The sequence below is a fragment of the Dama dama genome, chromosome 17 (assembly GCF_033118175.1).
Source record: "Dama dama isolate Ldn47 chromosome 17, ASM3311817v1, whole genome shotgun sequence".
In the NCBI taxonomy this organism is placed as follows: Eukaryota; Metazoa; Chordata; class Mammalia; order Artiodactyla; family Cervidae; genus Dama; species Dama dama.
This window is the reverse complement of record NC_083697.1, coordinates 57,477,961-57,499,810: the sequence shown is the minus strand read 5'-3', so window position 1 is coordinate 57,499,810 and position 21,850 is coordinate 57,477,961.

The following is a 21,850-nucleotide window of genomic DNA, read 5'->3' as shown; positions in this document are numbered from 1 at the left end:
CAAAAATAATGTAATATAGCTGCACTAAAAGAGGGTCGAGATGTATAAAACTTTGTATGAACTCAGAGTCAACTTGTAAAGATGCAAAATACATAAAGCATCTGGGAAAAGAAACCTAGCACACTCAAGGGGCAGATAAAACTTTTATTCAGTACCAAAAGGGACCCAGGGTGATAGCAGAAGGCAAATTATATACAGGCTTGCAATGTGGCAATGTGTTGCAATGTAGCAACAGAAATGACCTGGTTATTTCATGATCTCTAGAAGTGGAAATCATGTTCAAGAACTTGGACTGGATAGCTCTTCCACTATTATAACCAGAAAAAAATAATTCTGAAACATTCACTGAACTTTTAATTAACAGTTGTGTTAAAATAGCTGTGGTATATTCCAACGGGTCAACAGAAGTTATTAGGTATCTTAATAAAACATTTACTAGTGAATGTACGGAATCTGATCACATTAAATTAGAACAGGTTGCACTCATTTTTTTGATTTCTGGAATACAATTTGGGAGAAATTAAATATCATACAATCAAGAAAAACTTTACATGGAGCTAACTTGAGAAGCCTGAAACTACAAAAGAAAATGAAACAGGTAATTAGAATTTCTCAAATTACCTGTTTCCAAAGGATGTAGAATAAAGTTTCGTTATAATTTTAGAAATGGTATTCCTACTTTTGCACATTAGAAAGGTCTATTTTTTCCTTAGGTCATTACAAAATGTGATTTCATAAACTTCTCATTTTTGAGAGTACCACAAATGAGATTAGAAATTAGAATTTCTAATTAGGCTATAATCATCCAAAAGATGATTTTGACAATTATATTTTCCCTGTTTCTTTAGGAGGTCAGATAGGAAATTTATTCTTACTTGTGTTTTATTACATCTTTTAATCTTTTACAAAATGATATTTTCTATACTTCTGGAAACTTCTATGAATTAAGGTCAACTGTAGAAATAGGAGGAGTTTTCTATGTAGAATGACAAAGTATACTTCACAAGATCAGGTACTCCATAAGTTATTAATTCTTTGAGAATCAAAAGCCCTAACAAAATTCATTATTCTATAAGTTATAATACCTAAAGTTTTATTCACTGACACTTTATTTAAAAAATAGATAGATAAAAAAGCATTGATGTGGGTTTCCCCTGGATCACAAAAAGAATATGAAAAGAGAAGCAGAATCACTTAACAAATGCAGATTCTACAAACTACCATTCAAGGACAATTCAGCGTGAGGATAAGGTATAACTCTAGAGTTATGTTTTAGTCCAAAAACTAGATGATAGCCCCACAGTGAGATTCCAAAAGAATCACCCAAAATCTAGGGGGAAAAGCCTGAAAGTGACACTGACATCTAAGAATTCCGAAGAAGACTTTGGTTTGGATGTCTGTTGTGACAATTTGGTGGTGTAAATATCAGGTTTAACGTTTTTCTGAAGTTTATCCTCTGAAATATCCTCAAGGCCTTCACTCCTTCTGATCGTAAGTACATTGCAGGGAACATAAGACAGAGAGTAAAGAGTTTTTGTTTCAATCATTCATCATTCCTTCATCATCATCTATATGATGGATGTGCCCTTCCATTTTTAAAAGGAAATAAACAATTTTCTAAAAATTCATGAAAGTATTTTACTGGCCTTTTCATCACCTTAAACTAATTCCAAAAAGAAACTCAAATAATGTAAAGCACCATGATTTTTGAACCATGAACTTCTATGAATACTACTTAACCTGATTTGATGATATGAAGCTCCAAGGAAACAAAACATCTGCTTGAAGTTATTAATTTTTTTTCACTTAATGAAAGGAATTGTTTCAAGCAGATATTTTTCATTTTTATTTTTAATAGCATCATTAGAAAAGCTTTTAGGTTTTGTTCTTGTTGCTTATTTGATTCTTTATGAAACAAGTGTTTTCTCATAGGAAAAGTATTCATATTTGTTTTTTAAAACTACTATTGTGGATCATGGGGAATTAAAATGAACACATGCATTATAGTATCAAGAATTCAAAAATCAGGAGAACTGTATAAACAGATCTCTAATTTGGCTTCTTGTACCTCTGAAACTGGCTTTGGCACTCTGAGTTACCAATTTATCATAGGGAAACATTAGGGCAGAGATCATTCGTACCTCTCTCAAGAACTCATTTTGGTAAAAATTATGTTGTCATCAGCCAACTGTGAGCTCTTTAAGGTCAGAGATTAACTTTTATTCACTTTTAAATCTTTAACATCAAAAGCTAAACTTAATGCCTGATACACGGTCAGGACTGAGAAATAAATTTTAATCAGTTAGTGAAAGAGAGTTTGGGAAACTGAATTCATTGAAATTGAGCTTTTATTGTAGCTTTAACTGTGCCTTTTTTTCAAAGTGAGCAACATATCAATGCCCACTTAAACCAAGTCAAACTGATCAAAAAACTTTTTGGTTCCTGAATAGTACTTTAGAATATATACACTTGTCAAATATGGATTTGTAAAAAACTTAATAGTGAAACTGCCAATGCCAATGTTCAAAAATCAATGTAGACATTTTTAGACCTTCCCTGATGGCTCAGATGGTCAATACTGTGCCTGCAATACAAGAGACCTGGGTTTGACCCCTAGCCCCAGAAGATCCCCTGGAGAAGGGAATGTCTATCCACTTTCTTGCCTGGAGAATTCCATGGACAGAGGAGCCTGGTGAGCTACAGTCCATGTGGTCACAAAGAGTCAAACATGACTGAGCAACTAACACTACTATTAATATAGTTTCTTACTTTATTAATTGAGTATTATTTTTTCAGGTTTCCATCAAGAATATTTATTGAACAGGGCATCCCATTGGATGCTGGAATTAGTTACTAAGTATGGCTAGGTGCTGAAGAACTGATGCTTTCAAATTCTTGTGGTGCTAGAGAAGGCTCTTCAGGGTCCCTTAGACTGCAAGGAGATCAAACCAGTCAATTCTAAAGGAGATTAACTCTGAATATTCATTGGAAGGACTGTTGCTAAAGCTGAAGCTCCAATACATAGGCCACCTGAAGGGAAGAGCCAACTCACTAGAAAAGACCCTGGTGCTGAGAAAGATTGAAGGCCAAAGGAGAAGGGGGCAGCAGAGGATTAGATGGTTAGAGGGTATCACCGACTCAATGGACATGAATTTGAGCAAACTCTGAAGATAGAGGAGGAAAGAGGAGCCTGGCGTGCTACATGGAGTCCATGTCCATGGGGTCTCAAAGAGTCAGACACAACTTAGCAACTGAAAACATACAGAAAAACTTATGTTAGATGGACTAAGGATGGCTTGATTTGATGTGTTTTGTTCTGATTTCATGTTTTACAACAAGTTTGGTTATTTGCTTTTATGGGGTTCTTAAGGCAAGAATACTGAAGTGATTTGCCATTTCCTTCTCCAGCCGTCCGCGTTTTGTCAGACCCTTACTAGCAAGGGCATGTCCTTCAGTCACTCCACGTAACTGGATGACATGCCCAGCTCCTTGGTTGTCCCATTGCTGGTCCTCATTGAGCATGTAAACCTTCACCAGCCGCTGAGTGCTTATTTGTATCAATAAAAGCTTTTTTAATCAACAGCAATAAATTACTATGTAATCAAAAATCTTGTTTCACCTTTCTACTACAGCTAAAACATATTTATTTAGTTCCTTTCTTCATAGTATTTCAATCTAAATTAAAAGAGAAAGTATACCTAAATATAACTTAACAAATGAATAAAATGATTGGGTGAGGACAAAAAGGTGAGATTGTGGAGGTGGAATAATCTGGTAACTTTCTGCTGTTTGCAGGTTGTCTGCCGAGGGTTAGAGGAGACACCTAGTAATCTCTGCTCTACTCACTGTGCTTATACAGAGATCTTTATTCTAGGAGAGATTTATTATTGTAACTCATACAGAGGTGTGGATAGACTGACATTGGCCCTGAAATCCACCGCATTTTCTTAAAGAGAAAATCCAAATCCTTAGTGAGCTATGTCTACCTTTCCTCTTTTTTCCTTTCTTCTCCACATTCTACTTTTTTCAAAGGAAAGTTTTATCCTAATTTTAATTCAGATAATATGGTAATATATTTTTTCTTCCATCCTACTGTACAAGGGGAGAAAACATTAAATGTGTTCTGCAAAAATTTATCTCAGTGATTGTGTGGAAGGTTTGTCTGCTTTAAGCATAAAGCAATTGTTTCTTTAATTGGTTTAAAACTTGGGATTCCTGAATGTGCCTCTGTTGACAATCACATGGCTGACTAAATCAGTAAATGAACAATGCTAATTCTTCAAAATTCTCTGTAAAACTCTGAAACCCATAAATAAATCCTACTTCCCATTTTCCTTCCTGCACTAAATATTCCTAAAAGAGGAAATCTTCCAGGACACTTAAAGTATTCATCACCTTGTTACTCTTCTCAGATTCCCCCTCAATCTCTGCCACATTTTCCATAAAAGGAAATGCCCAGTATTGGACTTGGACTTAGGATTGTAGGTGAAAATAGGTTTGAAATCACACTGGTATTTTGTTCATTTCCTCTCCATTTCTTTTTAGTGAACCAGTTTACTGATCATGGTTTCTCATAATCTTTATGTGAAAAGTCAAAAGGATATAGCACTGCATTGCTCTTCATTCAACCTATTCACAGCAACTTAAAAAAGCTCCCCTTTAAAAAAACCTATGCTTCCAGCTAGGATGCACAGTGAGATGTAAAATCATCTCAATATAGGTAACCGAACACAATGAATAACACATTATTCTAAATAATGACTTAGCATGATGTAACCAGTTACTGTGGCAAAAAAGTGTGCATATGCTACAGTAAGTTAACTAAAATGTAAAACTGCAACAAAGTAGCTAAGAGAGTAAAATAAAAAAGTAAGTAAGTGTTAGTTGCTCAGTCATGTCCAACCCTTTGCGACCCCATGAACTATAGCCCACCAAACTCCTCTGTCCATGGGGTTTCCCGGGCAAGAACAGTGGAGTTGGTTGCCAGTTCCTTCTCCAGGGGAGAGAGTAAAATACTTGTTTAATAATTAATGCACCACATGTGACTTAATTTGGCATAAATTGCTCTACACTTCAAAATGACTCTTTTTATTCATCTATTTTGAAAGCGGTTATTTTGTGATACACATGCTAAAAATATGACAACAGTTGTTACATACAAGCCATCCTTACGGTATTCGTATGCATAATTCAACACTGTCTCTTTACTTTAAACACATTTTTTCCTTAAAACACCAACATGTTTTCCTTGAGGCTTACATGTCTGACACAATTGGTTCTGCATAGAAATGTGCATATGACTAAACATGCACAGAATCAAATACAGTCTAAATAATGTGGTCAAATACATTCTACATAGTGTCTGTTTATAAAGGTTAAACATAATCTAAGAGCAAGGTTTTGTATTTTATTGCCTTTTTTGACTAATTTGAAATGATTGAACTCATACCTAAGTATCAGTGTGCTATTCATCAGGCTCTTATTTCAACTGCTTCCATTGACAGTTAAGGTAACAAAGAGGTCTGTGACTTCAAGGATTGATATTGATGATTACATGTTAATCGGGCAGTAGTAGAAGATAGAGTAATGACTTGCTGAATCAGGGAAACCTGGCATGAAATTCTTGCTTTATGTTTGATAAGCTCTGTCATCCATTGAGAGAGTAAATTAACTATGATGAGTCTTAGTTTCTTTAGAAAACTACTTGCTCTAAGAATAAAATGTGATAACTCAGGAACTTCCTAAGAGGATTGCAGGCAACCATGCAGCTGAAGCTTTTCATCTGGTAACATCCTTTATAGTTTAGTTAGGCACTGGACTTCAAAAGGTGTAAATCAAGAGCAACGCTTCTTTTTTATTTTTTAATCACCATTGTCCTTTTAAACCAGAACAGTTAAAACATCCTTTCCTGCTTTGACTAATGCTTGGACTGATCCGTAGCTTTTCTGGTTACTTTCAAATATTAGCATGCAATTTCATTTTTTAGGTATTACATAGTGCATTACAGACTAAACATGGTTCTAATTTCTGTTTTAATTCACAGATAATGTGTGCTCAGGCCCTGTTGCAATGACCAATCAAGGTAATCCAAAATCCTTACTGTAATTATGCTCTCTAAGACTAAGACAAATGTCACTTCATTTCCTTTTTTTCCTCAATTCATCTAAGCTCAGTCCAAGGAAAATGGAGGTCACATATCTCTCTTGGATTGCTCTCTGACCATTATTCTTGGAAATCATAAAGAAAAGTGTCAGAATTTTTAGTCCCTTTACAGAATTTATTCCTACCCTTGGGTAGCAAAACTCATTACCTAAAGTTATAAACAGATTAAACTTTACACTCTATATGGAACTCCACAGCTGAAGTTCAGCCCTTAAATTTGGTAGCTTAGTTATTATAGACATAAATATAAGTATTTTATTTCTTATATGAAACTACTTGATTTCTTATTTATTAATAGTCATCAGCATCCCCAATTTTCCATATGCATATGTAACTGGTATTTCATAGAAACGTATATGGTTCAAAGAAATGACACTTTTTGACAGTATTCTGCTGAAAGTGCCCAAATAATCAAGATGATTCTTAATATGACAATGAAACCAGAAATTTTTTCTCCTTTTAAAAACACTGATTATACAGATGGCTAACAAACACATGAAAAGATGCTCAACATCACTCACTATCAGAGAAATGCAAATCAAAACCACAATGAGGTACCATTACACGCCAGTCAGGATGGCTGCTCTCCAAAAGTCTACAAGCAATAAATGCTGGAGAGGGTGTGGAGAAAAGGGAACCCTCTTACACTGTTGGTGGGAATGCAAACTAGTACAGCCACTATGGAGAACAGTGTGGAATTTCTTAAAAAACTGGAAATAGAACTGCCATATGACCCAGCAATCCCACTTCTGGGCATACACACCAAGGAAACCAGATCTGAAAGAGACACGTGCACCCCAATGTTCATCGCAGCACTGTTTATAATAGCCAGGACATGGAAGTAACCTAGATGCCCATCAGCAGATGAATGGATAAGGAAGCTGTGGTACATATACACCATGGAATATTACTCAGCCGTTAAAAGAATTCATTTGAATCAGTTCTAATGAGATGGATGAAACTGGAGCCCATTATACAGAGTGAAGTAAGCCAGAAAGATAAAGAACATTACAGCATACTAACACATATATATGGAATCTAGAAAGATGGTAACGATAACCCTATATGCAAAACAGAAAAAGAGACACAGATGTACAGAACAGACTTTTGGACTCTGTGGGAGAAGGTGAGGGTGGGATGTTTCGAGAGAACAGCATGTATATTATCTATAGCGAAACAGATCACCAGCCCAGGTGGGATGCATGAGACAAGTGCTCGGGCCTGGTGCACTGGGAAGACCCAGAGGGATCGGGTGGAGAGGGAGGTGGGAGGGGGGATCGGGATGGGGAATACATGTAACTCCATGGCTGATTCATGTCAATGTATGACAAATACCACTACAATATTGTAAAGTAACTAGCCTCCAACTAATAAAAATAAATGAAAAAATAAATAAATAAAAACACTGATTTACAAGTTTCTTTTCTTTTTTTTTTTTTTTTTTTGGTCAAATAGTATATTAGTGGTAGTGTTAGTCACTCAGTCATGTCTGACTCTTTACGACCCCATGAACTGCAGCCAGCCCGGCTCCTCTGTCCATGGAATTCTCCAGGCAAGAAGACTGCAGTGGGTGGCCATTTCCTTCTCCAGCATAGCTTTTGTTAACTCTCTGAAATTGCTAATGATCTCTTTCATATTTCATTCTTGCTTATAATGGCAGCACATCATCTCTCCCCCACCAGAAAATCTGACACCTTTATGGGAAATAATTCTGTGTTTGTTTGTTTGTTTTAATCTGCCTCAGACACTCACTTTCCGTTTCCATTGACTAACTTTCTCATTGTCTGAAGGGTGATAGTGTGTATTTGTTACAAACAAACTGGTTTCAAACCACCAAGATTAAGCTCCTGCCTTTGCTTACAAATCAGCAAGGTGAATTTGGGCAAGTTCCTCTAATTTTCTGTGCCTCAGTTTCACAGGTCATATCAGCAATTTAAATAAGAATGTGTTAGAAATCATCATCTTCCCTTATGCTGTCATTGATTTCTTTAATTCCTATACTGTTCTAGATAACAGACACCATGGAATTCTTCAAAAAAGCTGATTGTTTCAGGTCAATACTTTATAAATGCCTTGTTGAAGGGTGTAGACTCTGGGCCCTCTTGGAGTTATGGTTATCAAAAGGCTGGTTAGGTTGCTCAGAATAAATTATTTCTAACATTTTTATTTATTGAGCTTTGAAACTCCTTTCTCTAGGGTATGTAAGAGAAGTTCCAAAAGTCTGATTTTATTGACTAAAGGTCACTGCTGAGTCCTGTCTTTAATTAGGCAACCTAATAGACTTTTAACTGCACTCTCTAGATCAAACCAACATCTGAAATCCCCAAACCTGGATAAATACCTCCATGCCGGTGGATTTGTCCAAACTGAATATTATATTTTACACTTTTATATAAATTCCATTTCCTCACATGCTCTTCAAGATCATATTAATACAAATTGAAATGTTCTTTTAGGTTTATTTTTGTTAAGTGTCAAAGTTTTTTGCCATTGTCTCCCTGTAGTTCTCTTTCAGGATTACCTACATTTTGTTGTTATATGACAGGTAGTAAAGGTGCTTATAAGAAAACTGCTTCCCTATCCTAAACTTCTTATATAGAAAAAGGGTGGTTTTCTGAAAAGCGGGAGTGATATTGGCCTTCACAGGTTATGGTAGATCACACATTTTGAAAGTTAGTCTTTCTCAGACAATACTTGCTCAAAGAGTCCATCCCACATCTCAGGGTCATTCCTGTGGTATAGAAATTCACAAAGATTTTCTTTAAAGGGCAAAATAACAAATATTTCACATATTGTGGATCACACAATCTCTATAGGAACAATGCAACTCTGTCAATTCTGACATTGTCATCATGTCAAACAATGTTGTGACTGTTCTAACAGAAATTTTCATAAAAGAAGTGGTAGCCTGAGAGCCATATATAGTCAATCACCAACTTAGCATAAGAGATTTGGTAGAATTTAGTTTTTAATAGGAGCAGCAACTTTTCTACCCTTATGATTAGATACTGACTTGGTCTTTGGGCTTCCCAGGTTGCACAGTGATAAAGAATCTGCCTGCCAATGTAGGAGACACAGGTGTGATCCCTGGGTTGGGAAGATCCCCTGGAGAGGAAATGGCAACCCACCCCAGTATTCTTGCCTGGAAAATTCGAGGGATAGAGGAGGCTGCTGGGCTATAGTCCATGGGGTCACAAAAGTCAGGCATGGTTGAGCAGTTTGTCCTTAGCTAAACGGCCTGATGATTACAGGTGAATAGAAACTCCTGCAAAGCTGTGGAGGCCTTCTGGCTCTTGACACAGATTACAATTTGTACCTTCATAGCTTTTCATTTTTCTTTTCTCCTATACTTGCTCTCTGGGAATGTCAGAAGAGAAGCCAAATGCCTATCCAACTTTGTATTTATCCTTGTTACCATGACACCTAATTGTCACAGTCATTTGAATTCTTACCACCTTGCCCTCCTCTTGCATTTCATTCTATATAACATCAGAAATGATTTGAATAATTATGATGGAACTGGGGACTACATGTGTCACATTTCCTCAACAATAAGGTTATCCCAGGACAGCTTGAATACGTGAGAAAACTAAGTCATACTTCCATTTTCATAATTTGTTGCATGGGGCCACTTCTGGTACTATTTAGTGAATCAGTGGGGTCACAGCAGATAATAAATGATATAGCCAAATGAAGATAATTTGAAGATATTTCAATAAAGGAGCTATTCATAGAGGTATAGGAGTGTAGAAGGAAAAAAGTGTGCTCTTTGGCAAATGTCATATCTAAGATGCATCAATTTGTTTTTATTTGAATTTCAGAAGTCATCTTGGTTTGTCCTGGCATTTTTGAAATCTTAACAGCTGTATTATGAAACCTTCCTATATAGTAGCTATAGACTCTTTAATATGCTGGTAGAGATAGTTATCAGATTGGAAGGGTTGAATTGACCCCCAAAATCATTAAAAACTTGGAATAAATCCTGATAAAGTTTGCAAATATTTGGTTTCCTCAATACTAAATTATAATCAATGGTTTTTGGTGTGGGCAGTGAGAGAGAACATATAGCTGAGACAAATTACTATCTTAGAAATTAAACTAAGGGAAATCTAAGTTATAGCAAAACTTAGAAAATATATATTCTGTAAAAATATAGTATTCTGTTACATATGGTAACTTTAACTAGTTAGAGCTGTTCTGGTTGAAATATTTTGAGTTGAAAAATTTGCTTGAAGTCACACACATGTTAAGCAGTAGAACCTAAATGAGCAGAGACAGTCCAATTCACAGCCCTCAGTCCACAAGATCCTCATCTCACAATACACCCTGTGATTTTTGGGCAACTTTAATCATTAATAGTTAGAATGATTATTGGGCTTCCCAGGTGGCGCTAGTGGCAAAGTACTAGACTTCCAATGCAGGAGACATAAGTTTGAATCCTGTGTCGGGAAGATTTCCTGGAGGATGAAATGGCAACCTATTCCAGAATTCTTGTCTGGAGAATCCCCATGGACAGAGGAGCCAGGCTACAGTCCATGGGGTCACAAAGAGTTGGACACGACTAAGCGACTCCAGGCACACACGCAGAATGATTATTATCCACATGTTCTTCAAATATTGCTTATATAAAAGGACACACAAAATACTACAAAAGTGGCTTAATCTCTAGAGTCATGAGACCATTCCCCTTGAAATACTTTATTTTGATATTTGTTTACACATTGTTTTTCTACTCACTAAAATTCAGTTTTAAGTTAACCTTAAAATTGGCCTATTGTGCTTCAGTTCAGTTCAGTTCAGTCACTCAGTCATGTCTGACTCATTGCAACCCCACAGACTGCAGCATGCCAGGCTTTCCTGGCCATTACCAACTTCTGGAGTTTACTCAAACTCATGTCCATTGAGTTGGTGATGCCATCCAACCATCTCATCCTCTGTCATCCCCTTCTCCTCCCACCTTCAATCTTTCCCAGCATCACGGTCTTATTTCAAATGAGTCAGCTCTTCACATCAGGTGGCCAAAGTATTGGAGTTTCAGCTTCAACCTCAGTTCTTCCAATGAATATTCAGGACTGATTTCCTTTAGGATTAGCTTGTTTGATCTTCATGCAGTCCAAGGGACTCTTGAGAGCCTTCTCCAACACCACAGTTCAAAAGCATCATTTCTTTGGCACTCAGCTTTCTTAACAGTCCAACTCTCACATCATACGTGATTACTGGAAAATCAGAGCTTTGACTAGACAGACTTTTATCGGCCAAGTAATGCCTCTGCTTTTTATTTTCTGTCTAGGTTGGTCATAACTTTTCTTTGAAGGAGCAAGCATCTTTTAATTTCATGGCTGCAGTCACCATCTGCAGTGATTTTGGAGCCACCAAAAAGGCTCTCACTGTTTCCACTGTTTTCCCATCTATTTGCCATGAAGTGATGGGACCAGATGCCATAATCTTTGTTTTCTGAATGTTGAACTTTAAGCCAACATTTTCACTCTCCTCTTTCACTTTCATCAAGAGACTCTTTAGTTTTTCTTCACTTTCTGCCATAAGGGTGGTGTCATCTGCATATCTGAGGTTATTGATATTTCTCCCGGCAATCTTGATTCCAGCTTGTGCTTCACCCAGCCCAGCGTTTCTCATGATGTGCTCTGCATAGAAGTTAAATAAGCAGGGTGACAATATACAGCCTTGACGTACTCCTTTTCCTATTTGGAACCAGTCTGTTGTTCCATGTCCAGTTCTAACTGTTGCTTCTTGATCTGCATACAGATTTCTCAGGAGGCTGGTCAGGTGTCTGGTATTCCAATCTCTTTCATAATTTTCCACAGTTTGTTGTGATCCACACAGTCAAAGATTTTGGCATAGTCAATAAAGCAGAAGCAGATGTTTTTTCTGGAACTCTCATGATTTTTCAATGATCCAACAGATGTTGGCTATTTGATCTCTGGTCCTCTGCCATTTCTAAATCCGGCTTGAACATCCAGAAGTTCACGGTTCACATACTATTGAACCTGGTTTGGAGGATTTTGAGCATTACTTTGCTAGCATGTGAAATGAGTGCAATTGTTATGTTTAACCAAATCTTAATTGCTGAAATTTAGAGAAGTTTTGACACATATAATTCTTACTCTTCGTATTTATAATTATTTTTCCAATATTGAATCAGGCATTTTCACCTTATTTCTTTTGGCTTGGTTATCAATAGAAAGGTCTAAAGGCTCTCTTTCACCTTTTATTAACATCAGAAATTCCTAATTTTAGTTTTAATTATTCCAAATAAAAAGAAATTTAAATATACAGGAAAAAAGTTATTACACACTAGACACCTCAGATATTGTTATAATCATTAGTAAGGATGAAAAATAAAGTGGTAACCACTAATAGGGAAAGCTTTGCCTTTAGGGAAACTTAACTATGACTATGAAAATGCACTTGTTGGAGGATGTTTAAGTAGTAGGGATTTTACCAGTGATTTAGGTTTGATCAATTTTTCATGTGTTCAAATATTTGAACATTACTCCAGTATTACACGTGAAAGAAGTAATTCTCAAATACAATTATTAACAATCTTCTTAAGACTGATTGCCATGTAGAAATGTATTTTTATGGTAATAGCATTTTTATTTTGTAAGAGAACTTTAATATTTCCTGTGTTCAAGTGGTCTTTTCTCTCTTTCTTATTTGAGTATTTAGTTCAAACTCTTTTTTGCAAGCATTTAAAGGTAACAGATTTGGGACAGGATAACATTCCTATTCTATACTACTAAAGTTGCTCCTACGCAGCTCCCATTTTTCTTTTAGAAACACTCTGCTTTTCTCTACACATTTATTGCTTTGTATCTGACCCAACGAATCTCTTTCTTAGGGTCAGCCCACATCCTCCATTTGTGGGTGATCGTCAGTGGCAGCCTAAGAGCTTTCTCTCTAGGAAGATACACAATGAATTCATACATACTCAACTATTTCCTTTCAATTGGATTTGAGAATCTAAATAAAGTGCACATGTAAATTGCTCAATATCTATAAATACTTACTCTTGGAGGTTTTTATGTTTTCCATACATTTTAACTTAGAAAAGGGAATTCAAGGATTTTAATCTTTTTATATCACAATTTCTAAACCAAAAACCAAAATGAAACAGGAAGGAGTTTTGAAATTATTTTATATAGTAAACATTAAACTTACAGTTAAAATGCTTTTATTTTTCCTTAGATGCTATTTTATAAAAGCTAGCAAGAATTGAAAGATTGCCTATATAAAATAATGCATCCCAGAATTACTTTGTTGTCTTTTCTCAGATTCATGTGAAGGTGAAAAAAATTCCCTCTTATCAACTTTTTCTGATATCTCATATATCCTTATATTTATATAATTCCAATAAGGCCTTGATTTGGGGCTTAAATGTATAAAAATATAAAATTTGCTAAAACAAGCTATGATTTTTTTTTAAAGTCCATATTTATATGTGCCCTTGTGTGCTCAGTCACTCAGTCAAGTCTAATTCTTCGTGGTTCCATGGACTGTAGCCTTCCAGGCAAGAATACTGGAGTGGGTTGCCGTTTCCTTCTCCAGGGGATCTTCCCAACCTAGGGATCAAGCATGTGTCTCTTGAGTCTCCTACATTGGTAGGTAGATTCTTTACCACTAGCACCACCTGGGAAGCCCCCCATATTTGTAAACTAAAAATTAAATCAATCTATAAAATATTTAGAGTGAGAAGTGACACTGATATCGGTATAAGTAGAGTGTGTGCGTGCCTGTGTGCTAAGTCGCCTCAGTTGTGTCCAACTGTTTGGGACCCTGTGGACTATAGCCTGCCAGGCTCCACTGCTCATGGAATTCTCCAGGAAAGAATACTAGAGTGGATTGCCATGCCCTCCCCCAGGGGATCTTTCTCATCCAGGGATGTAACCCATATCTTTTGTCTCTTATGCCTCCTGCATAGGCAGGCAGGAGAGTACTATATTGTTAATAGTAAATAAAACTGTGAGTATCACAGAAAATTTCTTGGAGAGACCCCAGGTGACTCTGAGGAATGAATAGAATTTAGCTGCATGAAGAAGGAATGACATCTTCTAGACAGAGTATCATGAGTCTCCATGAAACATCAGATGTTCAGAAAGTAAATTGATATATTCATCTTGGTTAGACATGCTGTAGAAAAACTTCTAGTGCCTATCAAATATTATTTATTTTTATTCCTCTATCAATATTCTCTGACTCTTAATCATGAGAATACAGGGTTACAAAACTAAGTTTTGGCCAAAGATATGCAAGTGAAGATTAGTTTTATGTCCTCTGGAAGAATCCTTAAGGAAAGGGGTACAATCTGTTTCATCCTTTCTCTATTATGTTGCCTGGGACACAGGTAGTTGGGTTTGCTTTTTCTTGTGATAAGTAAAATGATATTTGCTTTACAAATCTATTTTTGAGTTTGTATTACTAGCAGCTAAATACAATTTAAACTAATCCGAGTGCACATGAAGAGTAGAAGAGATAAATTTTAGGCAAAAATCATGTAATGAAAGTCCTTCGTATATGTTAAAGATTTTGTACTGTAACTTCTGAATATTGAGGCACCAATAAGCACTTTTAAACAAGGGAATCTTATGAATGAATTTGAATTTTAGAAATATTTTACAATAGTAGAATGGATGTGACTAGACAGGAAACAGGAAAATTAGTGTAAAAGCTAGCAAAGTAATGTAAATATATATAGAAAGATATCAGATCTTTAATTAAGTGACTAGGATCATCCACCAAGGGCTTCTCATGTGGCTCAGCCATAGAGACTCCACCTGCCAATTCAGGAGACACAGGTTCAGTCCCTAGGTTGGGAAAAATCCTCTGGAGTAGGTAGGACATGGAAACCTGCTCCAATATTCTTGCCTGGAAAATTCCATGGACAGAGGAGCCTGGAGTTGAAAAGAGTAGGACACAACTAAGCAACTTCAGCACATCGTTCACCAAGATGAGAAATAAAGGAGAATGGCACATTTTGAGGGAAAGAGCTCAACTTTAAATATCCTGAAAGCAAATACCTATGGGACGTTAAAGAAGAGCTATGCAGCTTTTCCTGATTCAAGAAGAAAAATCTGATAATCAGAAGTCAACATTATTGGTATGCAAAGATATCAACAGAGTGACTAGAAATCTAGACTGTTTCCTATCCAGTAAAGTTAAATTTTCTCTACAAATAAAAGAACCATAAATATAGTTTAAATAAATAGACTCATTAAAAACAGAAAATGAACACCCTCCTATCTAAAAGCAAGAACACTTAGAACTTATGTTCTAATCACAGAGGAGTTACACAGAAAAAAATAACTGTAATGTAGACATGTGAAATACTGAAATATCTTTCCTATTTTGCCTGTAGTTCAGGCCTGTGTAAAAAAAAAAGAAAATAAATGTCCTCTTATGATGTCATTCTTAAGCCCATTATAACCTTCAGAAATTGTGGAAGAGTCTGAAAAGAATATTAAATATAGAAAGAATCCTGTGATAGCATAGACTAATCCAATAATAAACTTTTAAGCTAATGACTCTTAAAGTACAATTTAATAATTTAGTAAATGACTCAATTCCTATTCCTACAGACTTTTTGAGATACAAATTTCAATTCAGTATTTCTCTAGCATACTAAAAGTAAAATACATATGCAATTCAATGTTAATTTCTTATTCTAAAAGACTTTGTAATACACCAATTCATTTATCTTCCTCTTCTCTGCCATTTATTTCAATTGAATAAATATATTTCCCCCTTGCTTTGATTGAATACGAGAGACATAACATGCCTTTGTAATTCCTGCACTCATTAATAGTGTGAATGTTCTTAGAACAGACAAAAGAGAATAAATGCACTTATATCAAAGTAAACAGGTATATATTCAAGAGTTTTCCTTAAATAAGGATAGGAGCTGATGAGCCATATAATAATTACTCCTAAATATAAGTATTCTAGCTAATTATTTATATTTGCAAATGGAATTAGTTTTAAAATAAAAAATTTGATAACTTCCAACCTATTTTGTGACTATAAAAATAGATACAAATTACTGAATGTATTGTCCTATATGTACAGAAAGAAAAATCATGAAATTACTAATTATGATATTACAGTATAATGCCAGAAAAAAGTGTTCACAGTTATTAATATGTGTGTATACACACACACACACACACACACACACACATATAAAAGCACACAGGTATAACAAACTATCAGTAGAATCAGATTTTCTATTAAAAATGTATAACATTTAATGTATCAGTTCAGTCCAGTTAGGTTCAGTCGTTCAGATGTATCTGACTCTTTGTGACCCCATGGACTGTAGCACGCCAGGCCTCCCTGTCCGTCACCAACTCCTGGAGTTTACTGAAACTCATGTCCATTGGTTTGGTGATGCCATCCAACCATTTGATCCTCTGTCGTCCCCTTCTCCTCCCGTCTTCAATCTTTCCCAGCATCAAGGTCTTTTCAAATGAGTCAGCTCTTCACATCAGATGGCCAAGGTACTGGAGTTTCAGCTTCAGCATCAGTCCTTCCAATGAATATTCAGAACTGATCTCCTTTAGGATGGACTGGTTGGATCTCTTTGCAGTCCAAGGAACTCTCAAGAGTCTTCTCCAACACCACAGTTCAAAAGCATCAATTCTTTGGCACTCAGCTTTCTTTACAGTCCAACTCTCACATCCATACATGACCACTGGAAAAACAATAGCCTTGACTAGACAGACCTTTGTCAGCAAAGTAATGTCTCTGCTTTTTAATATGCTATCTATGTTGGTCATAACTTTCCTTCCAAGGAGTAAGCGTCTTTTAATTTCATGGCTACAATCACCATCTGCAGTGATTTTGGAGACCCCCAAAATAAAGTCTGCCACTGTTTCCATTGTCTCCCCATCTATTTGCCATGAAGTGATGGGACTGGTTGTCACGATCTTAGTTTTCTGAATGCTGAACTTTAAGCCAACATTTTCACTCTCCTCTTTCACTTTCATCCAGAGGCTTTTTAATTCATCTTCACTCTCTGCCATAAGGGTGGTGTCATCTGCATATCTGAGGTTATTGGTGTTTCTCCCAGCAATCTTGATTCCAGCTTGTGCTTCCTTCCAGCCCAGCATTTCTCATGCTGTACTCTGCATATAAGTTAAATAAGCAGGGTGACAATACACAGTCTTGACGTACTCCTTTTCCTATTTGGAACCAGTCTGTTGTTCCATGTCCAGTTTTAACTGATGCTTCCTGACCCACATAGAGATTTCTCAAGAGGCAGGTCAGTTGGTCTGGTATTCCCATCTCTTTCAGAATTTTCCAAAGTTTATTGTGGTCCACACAGTCAAAGACTTTGGCTTGTGGAATTTTGAGCATTACTCTACTAGCGTGTGAGATGAGTGTAAGTGTGTGGTAGTTTTAGCATTCTTTGGCATTGCCTTCCTTTGGGATTGTAATGAAAACTGACCTCTAATTTAATGCATGCATTCTCAAAATTTATTCGTTCCCACACAAATCTGCAGTTTTTGTTATCTAATTTTGAATATCTGTTCTTTCTTCTATGAAGACATGTCATTTTTGTGATGATACAAACTAAAAGAACAAAATAAAATGAACACAATGAATTTTTAAAACATACCTGGAAATAAAAATACTAAAAACTCTGCTTCCATAAAACTCAAAAAGGAAATTTGCTCAGAAAATATCTTATTGACAATCAACATCACAACAAAAACATACACGTTTTATTATTTTAGGACAAGAGATGGGAACATTAGAGATAGTGTAACAATTAAAAGTAACCATTTGCAACTTCAAAATATTTGAGTTGATTTCTTATACATCTAGATGTGTTTTCACATAAGCCAACACATTTTGACTAAAGTTAACTTTAATAAAATGAAGATTTATGTCTGCATTAAAGTAATTGGTGGTTTAATCCTGGATGTCTCTTTCATGAAAATTCAGTTGTGTCCTTCAGTTTTCTGAGGATTTTTAAAATATGTGTATTCTCCAAAATGAGGTGTGGAATTTGGTGGCCTGAGAGAAGTGACAGTTTGCAGTGAGGAGACATCTTAAGATCTGTTTTGATGATCTCTCACTGCCCACCAAAACACTTGAGACTTAGTGGTTTTAAACTGCAGTGCATTTTTACCGTTCATGACTGGTGAATTGCTAAACTTATTTGAGTTGGTTTCATTCACTTGTTAGGTAAAGCTTATGCTATCTGAGGCTTTGACAGAGCTAGAAGCCCAAGCAGGCTCACTCACTTGGCTGGTAGTTGATGCTATCTGGCTGCTCAGAAGGATTGTCAATTGCAGTTGCCCACACAATTCTGTGTGTCCTGAAGCTCCTAAGACACAATGATTGCATACCAAAATACTAGGTTCTAACTCTGAAGATTCCAAATAGTCCAGGCAGAAGCCATAGAGATCTAGGATGTAGCTTCAGCGATGCCACATGGTCATCTACACTGCATACTCTTGGTTACATACGCCAGCCCAGATTTAAATAAAAGGGAACTATAGAAGGATAGGTAAAGTACGAGTGGGCCATTGGGAAAGAGGCATGGGAGAAAGTGGCATTATTAGAAAACAGCTACCTCAGTCAGAAAACTCTTAGGACATTCGAAATTCTTGTTATTTGACTGCTTAAAAATAAATTCTGTTCTCACTGAAAATAATGCTCAAAATGAAATGGATCTGCAAAATTTGATTTTCACTTCAGATATTTTCAGTCCCATTTACATTCCCTAGTGGAAATGCTTTCTGACTATTTCTACTTTCTTTTCTATTTCTTGTTTTCTTCCTTTTTAATTGGTTGATATTTTAATAATCATATGTCATCAGGAAAAGTCCAGCATTTAACACTGTCCCCAAGACATAGGATTGGTTTCATTCTGAAGTAAAGCACATACTGCTATAGTCACTGGCCTTTATAAAATAACCATGTATTGGGTATATGTGGGTGAACATTCAATATGAAGTAGACTTAAAAAATATATAGCTTACAGGATTTAAACATTCAAGTAGTTCTAAGACCGCCTCTTCTTGTCAAGCATATCATTGGTCTCCATTATTTTCTGAGCTTGCTCATCCCTCCTTCTTGATCCTGCCCTTTTGAGATCTCTTGCCTTCTTGATTTGCCTTCCAACTAGAATCATCCTTTCTCATTCCATATTTATTTCTCTTTTTCTTTTATTAAGTCCTTAAATATAAATAATGGTGGCTCTTCTTGAGTGAGAAATAATAGCTGGAGGAAATATCTATGAAGGCAAAAGGCATCAAGGTAAGCAGTTATAATTAGAAGGTAATAAATTAGTATGCACATGAGGTACCATATAGTTCATTCAATCTTGGATGGGACTGAGAACACCACCTTGGTGAAGAGAAAAATCAGCAAAGAAAGTATGGGGAAACAAGAAATGGATTTCATTTTTTATTCAGGAAAAATAAAAAATAAAAAAAGGACAGCCAAGAGAGTAGGGATTATAACAAGTAGAGTTAAACATCTCAGTTACCTTGGCAACAGAATCACCGCCTTATGCTAGTAATATCATGGTGACAAAAGCACAGCTAAATGAAGTAAACAGCAAATAAGACCCTACTGGCCTGGTCAGTTCTTCCTTAGAAAGTGTTCACAAAGGAATCTGAGAAGATTTTCTGTTAAAGGTCATGTAGGAAAAGCGTAACTAGTATATTTTAAAGAAAAAGAGAGATCTTCCACCTTAACACCTCTGTCCCCACTTCTCTACCACCCTGCCAGATACACAGCTCATCTTTTGTTCTAGGTCAGTGCTAAGTAATAAATCATGGAGTTGTGAATACATGTGTTGCTTAGGCTAATGTAGCAGACATCAATGCATGGAAAGAAAGTCTAGAATTTAAGGACCCAAAACAGGAAAAACATGCATCCACTTCAGCCAATTTTCCATACTGTGGTTCAGAACAACCTAGGCAATTGGCATTTACCATTTTCTCTCTCATTATGCTCATGTTGGAGGACTATGCTTTCTGCAGAATGGGATTATATATATATATATATATATATATATATATATATATATATAGAGGCAGTCAAGGATTTGACCCAGGGAGCAGCAGGAAGTGTGAGCAAGTTAATTTGGGGACTCAGATAAAAAAGTAGATTTAGCTAGAATGAAAAACAGTGTTAAGAATAGCAGCTGGGAAGGAATTCCTATAAAAGTTCATCAATTTATAACATGTTAGAACAATACATGTTTGATTCTTTAATAGTGACACATTAAAAAAAAAAAAAAAAAAAGGAAGAGGTGTGCTTTTTATGTACCAAATGGTCCCTGGTGGTCATCAATCCAAATGATGAAATAAAAAGAATTATTCTAGAGAATATAAAGTTAATCTTAGAAACACTTCTGGTTCTGGAGAGAAAACTTTTGTAAAATGTTTGGCTCTAACGGTGGCTAGGAGGAAGATGTAGAAATTAAAGATCCAGAGCCAAGACATGAAAATAACCTAAATGTCCATACACAGATGAATACATAAAGACTTGGTACATATGTACAATGGAATACTGCTCAACCATACAAAAGAATAAAATAATGCCACTTGCAGCAATATGGATGAACCTAGATATTATCATACTTGGTGAAGTCAGAAAGAGAAAGACTGATATCCACTTATATGTGGAATCTAAAATTCATATGACACAGTGAATTTATCTATAAAACAGACTCACAGACATAGACAATAGATTTGCAGTTGCCAAGAGGTAGGGAGGGTGGGGAAGGTATCTGCTGGGAGTTTGGGATTATCGGATGCAAACTATTATGTATAAAGTGGATAAATAACAAGGTCCTACAATATAACACAGGGAACTGTATTCAGTACCCTGTGATCAACCATAAAAGAAAAGAATACAAAAAATGATATGTGTGTGTGTGTGTATTAATGAATCATTTAGCCTTACAGCAGAAATTAACACAACAGTGTAAATCAACTAGACTTGAACAAAATAAAATTCACTTAAAGAGATCCCTCTGCAAGATTCAGCCAGTGTGAAGACTGAGGAAGTTAGAACTTGAAAACAGGTATGCCAGGAAGGTAGAGTTCATTTCACTAGGAAGATAACATATTACAAACCTAAGTGTCAGAATCTCTGGTAGGTTGTTGGAATCCCACTTCTCAGGACAACTGTCCTTGATGGAGAAGGATGCCAAAAGACAGCTGGGAAATAGACCATCACCTTTATAAGAAATTACTTTCATAAAAAGTAGGGAGATGTCTCCAAAAGTTGTCAGCAATATAGGAACTCCACAAGGGAAAAATAGATAAAAGCCAAAGATGAAGACGTGGACAAGATGACAGCAGCGTTAAGAAAAAATTTAGTTTTTATTAACCTTTCCTGAGAAAGATAAAAAAAAGAGAGTGATTCCAAGAATTCTGTGTGAGAAATATTTTATTTTATGTATAAGAGAGTTGGTCTCAGTTACTAATTTTTATTATAGTAACATAAATCATTTTTGGTTAAATTAGCATTCAGTTATTTGAGTTTAAGTTACAATATAGTTATTTCTAGTGGTTAATGGCAATTTCCTTTAGGTATTTTGTCCTGAAGCAGATGTGTTAAATATGCCTTTCCTAATGGAATTGTTGGCTAGTTGTATGAATGTGTGAGAAGATAAAGAGCTAAATATTTCTTCATTTCTAGGACCATC